Below are 9118 nucleotides of genomic sequence, written 5' to 3'. Positions count from 1 at the left end.
AATGGTGCAAAAGAGTGGGTGTAGTGAGATGGTTATACTCATATACCCAAATCATTGCATCTTTCTACTTATATAGTCAAAGATCAAAGCAAAACACAAAGTCATCAAATAAAGACACAAAGATAACAAAACAGTACATTAATGATCCTGCTTGTGCTATCTCTGTAAGAATATCACACTGGGTTGACCTTTGTATCTGGCTGGGCACTGACCCATAGGTATCACAATCTTTCATCAGCACCCCACCACCAAAGACAGCAACTTGTTCCCCATGACATCGGCTTTCCAATGATACAAGACATGATTACACAGTATTATGGAGAATCTTAAGTTTTACATAATGCTGATCCAGTAGGTTTCACTGCTACTGTTTTGCACTCTTCTGTAAACTTGCTCACAAAGACCACTGGCTCTAGACAGCTGCTTTCTCAGCCCCTTAGTGTGCTAATGTGACACCATTACAATGAAAGACCCATCCCATCGTTTAAAAGGGTGGCACCTTGAAATCGGCTTGTCCCAATCTGAGGTGGTGGGGCACAATCCCAGTGTCCTGTAATATCCAGGTGAGGGTGCCGTTGTTTTCAGACAGGCACAGAGGAACAGGACAGAACCGAATCCGTTCCCCCATGAGAGGGCACCTCTGTGCACCCTGTGCATGTTCTCCCAGGACTGCAGCGCAGCAGAAATAAGAAGCCAATGTCACTGGGATGAGTAAATGGGACTCTATTTTTAAGTAGCCCAGATTTGGACCCTGGCCTGCCCCTGAGCTTTTCAAGCAGAGCAATGGCGGTCATGATCATTATCCATTCTCACCGCTACCATCATCATTATTACTGCTGCCACGACTGCCATCCCATAATAACTCAGCCCAGCAGAGAAAGCTGCAAATGTACCTCTTTATTTACTCTGTGGGGGGGGTATTGTATGTAGGTTGAGAGTCAGCCACCCTATGGACTGCACTAAGCACTCTCTCTGAGTGCTTAGTGTCTTATTCTAGTATTGGTACCATACGTGATTGCAGTAAATTACATTTTATGAGGGTTCTGACCACTGTGACAATTGACTGACAAATTTTCATATTCATACCATGCAAATCTCTCAGTACTGATGTACAACAGTGGAGATAAGCATACCACAAAGGGTTAAATACAGCCTTCAGAAAAATACTATCTGCATCTGGAAACTGCCAGCTTGCTGCTATGACAGGGCAAAGCGTTGAAAACAGGCAGGAAAGTACATCTGCACTTCGCATTAAGTATGATTTTTAAATTTTAGTTTGTTCCATGAACTCTCTCTTTTATTAATGCCTTTACATCATTAGATAATCATGAATTTAAACCATGACTCTTTTAAAGTAAATCATATCAAAGTCATCAACCTTTCTTTTTTGTCACATTGCTGGGAATTAAAAAACAAAACATTAGAAAATATCAAATTTTAAATAAATGGGAAAAAATGTTTTCAAATGCCTTAAAGCTATATACCAGACTGTTATACTCCATTGGAGTAAGTCTAATTTGGGCAAATTCTACTAAAACAGAAAACAATAGATAAAAATAGGAAGATTAGAAGGATTGCTTATAATATCCCTTAAGCTTTTCACATGCTATCAACCCCCGCTTTAATCCACATAAATAACAATGTTACAACTATTAGCACAATTCACTTAGATCTGTTCATGCGCTAAGTATTATCAAAGATTCTATAGACTCTCCAGATACTCAGCTTAACAGTGAATGACAGTTCTGTTAAAGCCAAATAATTCTAATTCAGTTAGCCTTCTGAAAGTTAATCAAAGGGCCTGACCTAGTTCAATACTGTGTCAGTTGACAATCTGTACTGTACAACAGCTTCAGAAACTCCTGTTGCCTCTTGGAATCTACAGTAGTTAATAAGGAGAGAGGACAAAGGGAAGACAGGAGTTGAGTATCTGGTGAGTCTAAAGAATCTGTGGTAATAATGGTTAATGCTGTGATTGGTCCTGACCATACATAATATTAGGCTAATCACCAAAGAGGGCTAAAAGGAAATAGAAATGTTGGAGCATCTTTTTTAAAAGGTTCCATAATGGTTTTTTTTGGCTTGGTTATGCATTTGATTATTTGCGTTCTGTTAACACAAATATTGTGTAATTTGCTTATTTTGTCTACAATAAAATAGAGGCATTAAAACAAGGCAAGTTTGAACCCAGGACAGAAAACAAAGACACAGAATAATAACCCTAAAGGACGGAACAATGGCGCGGTCCAGATCACTTTGCTGCTGCCCGCACACAATGTGAAATATGACCTGGTCCAAGTCTGTCCAGTGCCACTGCCCCAAAATCTCCCATGGTGCACAGTCCTATCTTTTAAATTTTACTTAGATATATTTTTCTTCCTTTTAGGGAGAGAAGACGGATGTCTGGCAGAGTTCAGCAAGCTGTGTCTCACCAGCCGGGCTCCAGAGAAGACCTGGCCTGCTACACTATCAGCCTTAGTCTTTGTAGTTCATCCTTTCATGCAGGGTGATGTTCATAAATCTCCCCTCATTTACTCACCAGCGGAGCGACTCCTGTGGCCTCTGTAAGCTCAGCCATGTCTCCTGAGTTAGTGCTGTGTCACAGGGTACTGGCCATGACACCCGGTTACATTCCATGGTTCTGTCTCCTGAGTTAGTGCTGTGTCACAGGGTACTGGCCATGACACCCGGTTAAATTCCATGGTTCTGTCTCCTGAGTTAGTGCTGTGTCACAGGGTACTGGCCATGACACCCGGTTAAATTCCATGGTTCTGTCTCCTGAGTTAGTGCTGTGTCACAGGGTACTGGCCATGACACCCGGTTAAATTCCATGGTTCTGTCTCCTGAGTTAGTGCTGTGTCACAGGGTACTGGCCATGACACCCGGTTAAATTCCATGGTTCTGTCTCCTGAGTTAGTGCTGTGTCACAGGGTACTGGCCATGACACCCGGTTAAATTCCATGGTTCTGTCTCCTGAGTTAGTGCTGTGTCACAGGGTACTGGCCATGACACCCGGTTAAATTCCATGGTTCTGTCTCCTGAGTTAGTGCTGTGTCACAGGGTACTGGCCATGACACCCGGTTAAATTCCATGGTTCTGTCTCCTGAGTTAGTGCTGTGTCACAGGGTACTGGCCATGACACCCGATTAAATTCCATGGTTCTGTCTCCTGAGTTAGTGCTGTGTCACAGGGTACTGGCCATGACACCCGGTTAAATTCCATGGTTCTGTCTCCTGAGTTAGTGCTGTGTCACAGGGTACTGGCCATGACACCCGGTTAAATTCCATGGTTCTGTCTCCTGAGTTAGTGCTGTGTCACAGGGTACTGGCCATGACACCCGGTTAAATTCCATGGTTCTGTCTCCTGAGTTAGTGCTGTGTCACAGGGTACTGGCCATGACACCCGGTTAAATTCCATGGTTCTGTCTCCTGAGTTAGTGCTGTGTCACAGGGTACTGGCCATGACACCCGGTTAAATTCCATGGTTCTGTCTCCTGAGTTAGTGCTGTGTCACAGGGTACTGGCCATGACACCCGGTTAAATTCCATGGTTCTGTCTCCTGAGTTAGTGCTGTGTCACAGGGTACTGGCCATGACACCCGATTAAATTCCATGGTTCTGTCTCCTGAGTTAGTGCTGTGTCACAGGGTACTGGCCATGACACCCGGTTAAATTCCATGGTTCTGTTTAAATGGCTTAAAGTAAATTTACATACATATTCATGAAGGAAGGCCTACAAACCTTCAATAAAATACCAGATAAGTTTGATTTTTATCTGCACCGTAGATCATGAAGTGAATAGGCTTCATATTTGATGTAGGTAATCACTGTGACATCAAATGAATCATAGATTTCATTGTATGGTGCCACAGTAGAGCCAAAATTGAACAGAAAGCTCAAGTGTATATTAAAGTATGATTTGCACTTTCACCATATACAGATATTGCTTACTATATATATATATATAGTTTTTTTTTTTTTTACTAAACCAATTTATTATGAACAATTTTAGACATCTTAGTGTTCAGCATGCCTTTGCCTGGATTTACCATTGTCATATGCCAGCCAGGGCTTGCTAACTCTGTAACTATAACAATAACCCTTCATAAGCCTGCCATAAGCATAACATAATGTGTTATAATGTGTCATTATCAGGCATGGCAGTACATTGCATAAAACTGTCAAAATGTATGCAGAACCATCACTGCACACAGTATGATTGTGTTATGACAGTTATGACAAGTGTTATGCCAAGTCTATGACTGGATACAGACGTCTAACGAGGTTCTGGATCCAGAGGTCTAACGAGGAGGTGGATTCAGTGGTCTAACGAAGTGCTGGATCCAGAGGTCTAACGAGGAGGTGGATTCAGTGGTCTAACGAGGTGCTGGATCCAGAGGTCTAACGAGGAGGTGGATTCAGTGGTCTAACGAAGTGCTGGATCCAGAGGTCTAACGAAGAGCTGGATCCAGAGGTCTTGGTTACTGTTGCTAGACCTTTTCAGTGGCACCCACTGGCTTGTTTATCAAAGTTTTCAGAATTGGTTTCATGATTTCATGAAGATAAGATAATTCACTCAGCAAGTGTGCAGCAGGAGGCAGATGAGTGCTAGGTTTTCGTTTTTGCTGCACAGGAAATGAGAGATTAGTGAGATAGAACAAAACAAAAATGCAGCCTGTTTTTCAGCTTACAGCCACTGCATGACGCTACTAAAATCCATCATCTCTAAAACCATCTACAAAGGTGCCAGTACTCTAATCTGGAAGCTCTTACAGTCATGTTTTCTTATTAAGAGGCTGAACATTGTTCATTGGGTTGCTGTGTGATGCGAAGGCTGCTGTTAACTGCACGGAGAGGCCATTGATTATGCACACATAATGCACTGTCCAGACTGACTAGCCTGGCATTCGTCTTGCAGCTCAAAATTTACAATGTGGTCCAGTCACTTCACAGTCAGCTCCCTACTGCAGCCTGCCCTCGGGCTACATCGACTGAAGTGAGCAGTGTTAAGTGCTGCCACCATCTTGGAAGAGCCACCCAGGTCTGGCATGGGGAAGGAGCAGCGGTGCTACAGCAATGTTCCAGCAGTGCTCCAGCAGTGCTCCAGAGGTTCTACTGCAGTGCTACAGCAGTGTTCCAGCAGTGCTACAGCAGTGTTCCAGCGGTGCTGCAGCAGTGTTCCAGCAGTGCTGCAGCAGTGCTCCAGAGGTTCTACTGCAGTGCTACAGCAGTGTTCCAGCAGTGCTACAGCAGTGTTCCAGCGGTGCTGCAGCAGTGTTCCAGCAGTGTTCCAGCAGTGCTACAGCAGTGCTCCAGAGGTTCTACTGCAGTGCTACAGCAGTGTTCCAGCAGTGCTACAGCAGTGTTCCAGCGGTGCTGCAGCAGTGTTCCAGCAGTGCTGCAGCAGTGCTCCAGAGGTTCTACTGCAGTGCTACTGCACTGCTACAGCAGTGTTCCAGCAGTGCTACAGCAGTGCTACAGCAGTGTTCCAGCGGTGCTGCAGCAGTGTTCCCGCAGTGTTCCAGCAGTGCTACAGCAGTGCTCCAGAGGTTCTACTGCAGTGCTACAGCAGTGTTCCAGCAGTGCTACAGCAGTGTTCCAGCGGTGCTGCAGCAGTGTTCCAGCAGTGCTGCAGCAGTGTTCCAGCAGTGCTACAGCAGTGCTCCATCTTGGAAGAGCCACCCAGGTCTGGCATGGGGAAGGAGCAGCGGTGCTACAGCAATGTTCCAGCAGTGCTCCAGCAGTGCTCCAGAGGTTCTACTGCAGTGCTACAGCAGTGCTCCAGCAGTGCTACAGCAGTGTTCCAGCAGTGCTACAGCAGTGTTCCAGCGGTGCTGCAGCAGTGTTCCAGCAGTGCTGCAGCAGTGCTCCAGAGGTTCTACTGCAGTGCTACAGCAGTGTTCCAGCAGTGCTACAGCAGTGTTCCAGCGGTGCTGCAGCAGTGTTCCAGCAGTGCTGCAGCAGTGCTCCAGAGGTTCTACTGCAGTGCTACAGCAGTGTTCCAGCAGTGCTACAGCAGTGTTCCAGCGGTGCTGCAGCAGTGTTCCAGCGGTGCTGCAGCAGTGTTCCCGCAGTGTTCCAGCAGTGCTACAGCAGTGCTCCAGAGGTTCTACTGCAGTGCTACAGCAGTGTTCCAGCAGTGCTACAGCAGTGTTCCAGCAGTGCTGCAGCAGTGTTCCAGCAGTGCTACAGCAGTGCTCCATCTTGGAAGAGCCACCCAGGTCTGGCATGGGGAAGGAGCAGCGGTGCTACAGCAATGTTCCAGCAGTGCTCCAGCAGTGCTCCAGAGGTTCTACTGCAGTGCTACAGCAGTGCTACAGCAGTGCTCCAGCAGTGCTACAGCAGTGTTCCAGCGGTGCTGCAGCAGTGTTCCAGCAGTGCTGCAGCAGTGCTCCAGAGGTTCTACTGCAGTGCTACAGCAGTGTTCCAGCAGTGCTACAGCAGTGTTCCAGCGGTGCTGCAGCAGTGTTCCAGCAGTGCTGCAGCAGTGTTCCAGCAGTGCTACAGCAGTGCTCCAGAGGTTCTACTGCAGTGCTACAGCAGTGTTCCAGCGGTGCTGCAGCAGTGTTCCAGCAGTAAATGGTAAATGGTCTGCATTTATATAGCGCTTTTATCCAAAGCGCTTTACAATTGATGCCTCTCATTCACCAGAGCAGTTAGGGGTTAGGTGTCTTGCTCAAGGACACTTCGACACGCCCAGGCCAGGGTTTGAACCGGCAACCCTCCGACTGCCAGACAATCGCTCTTACCTCCTGAGCCATGTCGCCCCCGTGTTCCAGCAGTGCTACAGCAGTGTACCAGCGGTGCTGCAGCAGTGTTCCAGCAGTGCTACAGCAGTGCTCCAGAGGTTCTACTGCAGTGCTACAGCAGTGGTCTGGCAGTGCTCCTGCAGTGCTCCAGAGGTTCTACTACAGTGCTACAGCAGTGTTCCAGCAGTGCTACAGCAGTGTACCAGCGGTGCTACAGCAGTGTTCCAGCAGTGCTCCAGCAGTGTTCCAGTAATGCTACAGCAGTGCTACAGCGGTGCTACAGCAGTGTTCCAGTAGTGCTACAGCAGTGTTCCAGTAGTGCTACAGCAGTGCTACAGCAGTGTTCCAGTAGTGCTACAGCAGTGTTCCAGTAGTGCTCCAGCAGAGTTCCAGCATGTCTAGTATTCAGGCCCAGGTCCATCTCCATGGTGTCTCTTCATTCCTATTAAGGTTCTCGCACAGGTGATATCACTTGCCTTTAAACCACTTATTTACTTATGAACCTTTATACAGGGGAGGTTGACTGAGCATGCATGCTCATTTGGAACAACACCCTGTGAATGCTCCACCCTAAGTAGCCTAATCTGCAAATCTTTGTATCTTTGGGCCTGTGAAAGGAAAGAATAATACAATGTACTGTCATCATTACTACCTTAGGAACTACTTTGCATGAGAAACTTGTGCGTACAAACCTGGCTAATCATGGGATGCCGGGATGACAGTGTAGACCGAACCAACATGACAATGCTTGGGGAAGCTCTGGATTAAAGCACACCTGCATATATGCATCCTTACTCCTGATTGGGAACTTTTATTTTATTTTATTTCACCAAGCAAGTCATTAAGAACAAATTCTTATTTACAATGGTGGCCTGGCAAGCTACAAAAGCCACTTAAGGGAAGGGGAGGTGGGATAGAAGATAAAAGCATTTTAAAAGCACAAAATACATCAATAATAACAAACTAAACATAGGCACATGAAAACACAGGCCAGCAAACAAGTCGGCAAACGAGATATAGGGGGGGCGGAAAAAGAAAACCCATAAGAGTGTTATGGGGAAAATTACATGGCAGAAAAACAGTTGCAGGAATCAGTGAAAATGTCTGAGATGGCATCTTTGAAGGCAGAAATGGTAATAAATTTATCCAGTTTTAGGGTTTTTTGCAGAGCATTCCAGTCGCAAGCAGCAGCAGATTGAAATGATGCAAGACCGAGGGAGGTGTTGGTTTTGGGAATTTTTAATTGGATATGGAGTGAGGACCAGGTGTTGTGTGTGACAAACATAGGGTGCAGCAGGTGACACAGGTAGGGAGGTGATAGACCGAGAAGGGTCTTGTAAATGAGAGTAAGCCAGTGAATGTTACGACGGGCGTGAAGGGAAGGCCAGTTGACCAAAGAGTAAAGCGTGCAGTGGTGTATTTTGAAGGGGGCATTTGTGGCAAACCGGATAGCAGAATAGTAAAGAGTATCAAGCTTGCAAAGTGTACCTTTGCATGCAGACCTGTATATTATGTCACCGTAACCGAACATGGGGAGAATAGTCATTTGTATGAGGGTGAGATTGGGAGCAGAGGTAAAAGTGAATAAATTTCTATAAAGGAACCCGAGTTTGGCCTTGACCTTAGACTGCAGCTTAGAGATGTGGTGGGAGAAGGATAGCATGCTGTCTAGCCAGATGCCCAAGTACTTATAGACTGTGACCTGATCCAGGGTAGCTCCCTCACTGGTGGTGATGTTGAGGGGTGGAGGGGGCGTGGCACCACATAACCTTAGTCTTGGAAGTGTTAAGAGACAGTTTAAGTTGGGTAAAAGTCTGTTGGACTTGGAGGAAGCTATCCTGGAGTGTGTTTAGTACAGTGTCAGGGGAAGGACCAGTAGCATAAAGAATTGTGTCATCAGTGTATAGGTGAATGAGTGAGTTACCAGCAGCCTGAGGGATGTTATTGATGGATATGGAGAACAGTGTGGGAGCAAGTATGGAGCCTTGGGGGACACTCCTGGTAACTGGGAGAGGGTGAGAGAGAAGGTTTTCAAACCTCACACGTTGCACCCGGTGAGAGATATAGTGAGAGAACCAAGCCAGTGAGTGATTAGTGACCCCAATGCTGCTCAGTCAGTTTATAAGAATGGTATGAACTGTCTTTGGGGACACAGGAATTTTGATTCCCCTTCTGCTCCAAAAAAACACTTCTTGTGTACCCTGCAGCTGCTCTCTGCGGTGAAACACTTCCTGTGTGACCTGCTGCTGCTGTCAACGGTTCTCTTTTTCTGATTGTGACATCACTATGTTGTGCTAGCATCTCCGGCAACGCCATCACAGTAGGAATATGTCCAAGGTGCAGCTGCCACCCGCAGATCGCACACACAGTC

The sequence above is a fragment of the Anguilla anguilla genome, chromosome 14, assembly GCF_013347855.1.
Source record: "Anguilla anguilla isolate fAngAng1 chromosome 14, fAngAng1.pri, whole genome shotgun sequence".
Lineage (NCBI taxonomy): Eukaryota > Metazoa > Chordata > Actinopteri > Anguilliformes > Anguillidae > Anguilla > Anguilla anguilla.
The sequence above is the reverse complement of the archived record's forward strand: the minus strand, read 5'-3'. Positions refer to the sequence as shown.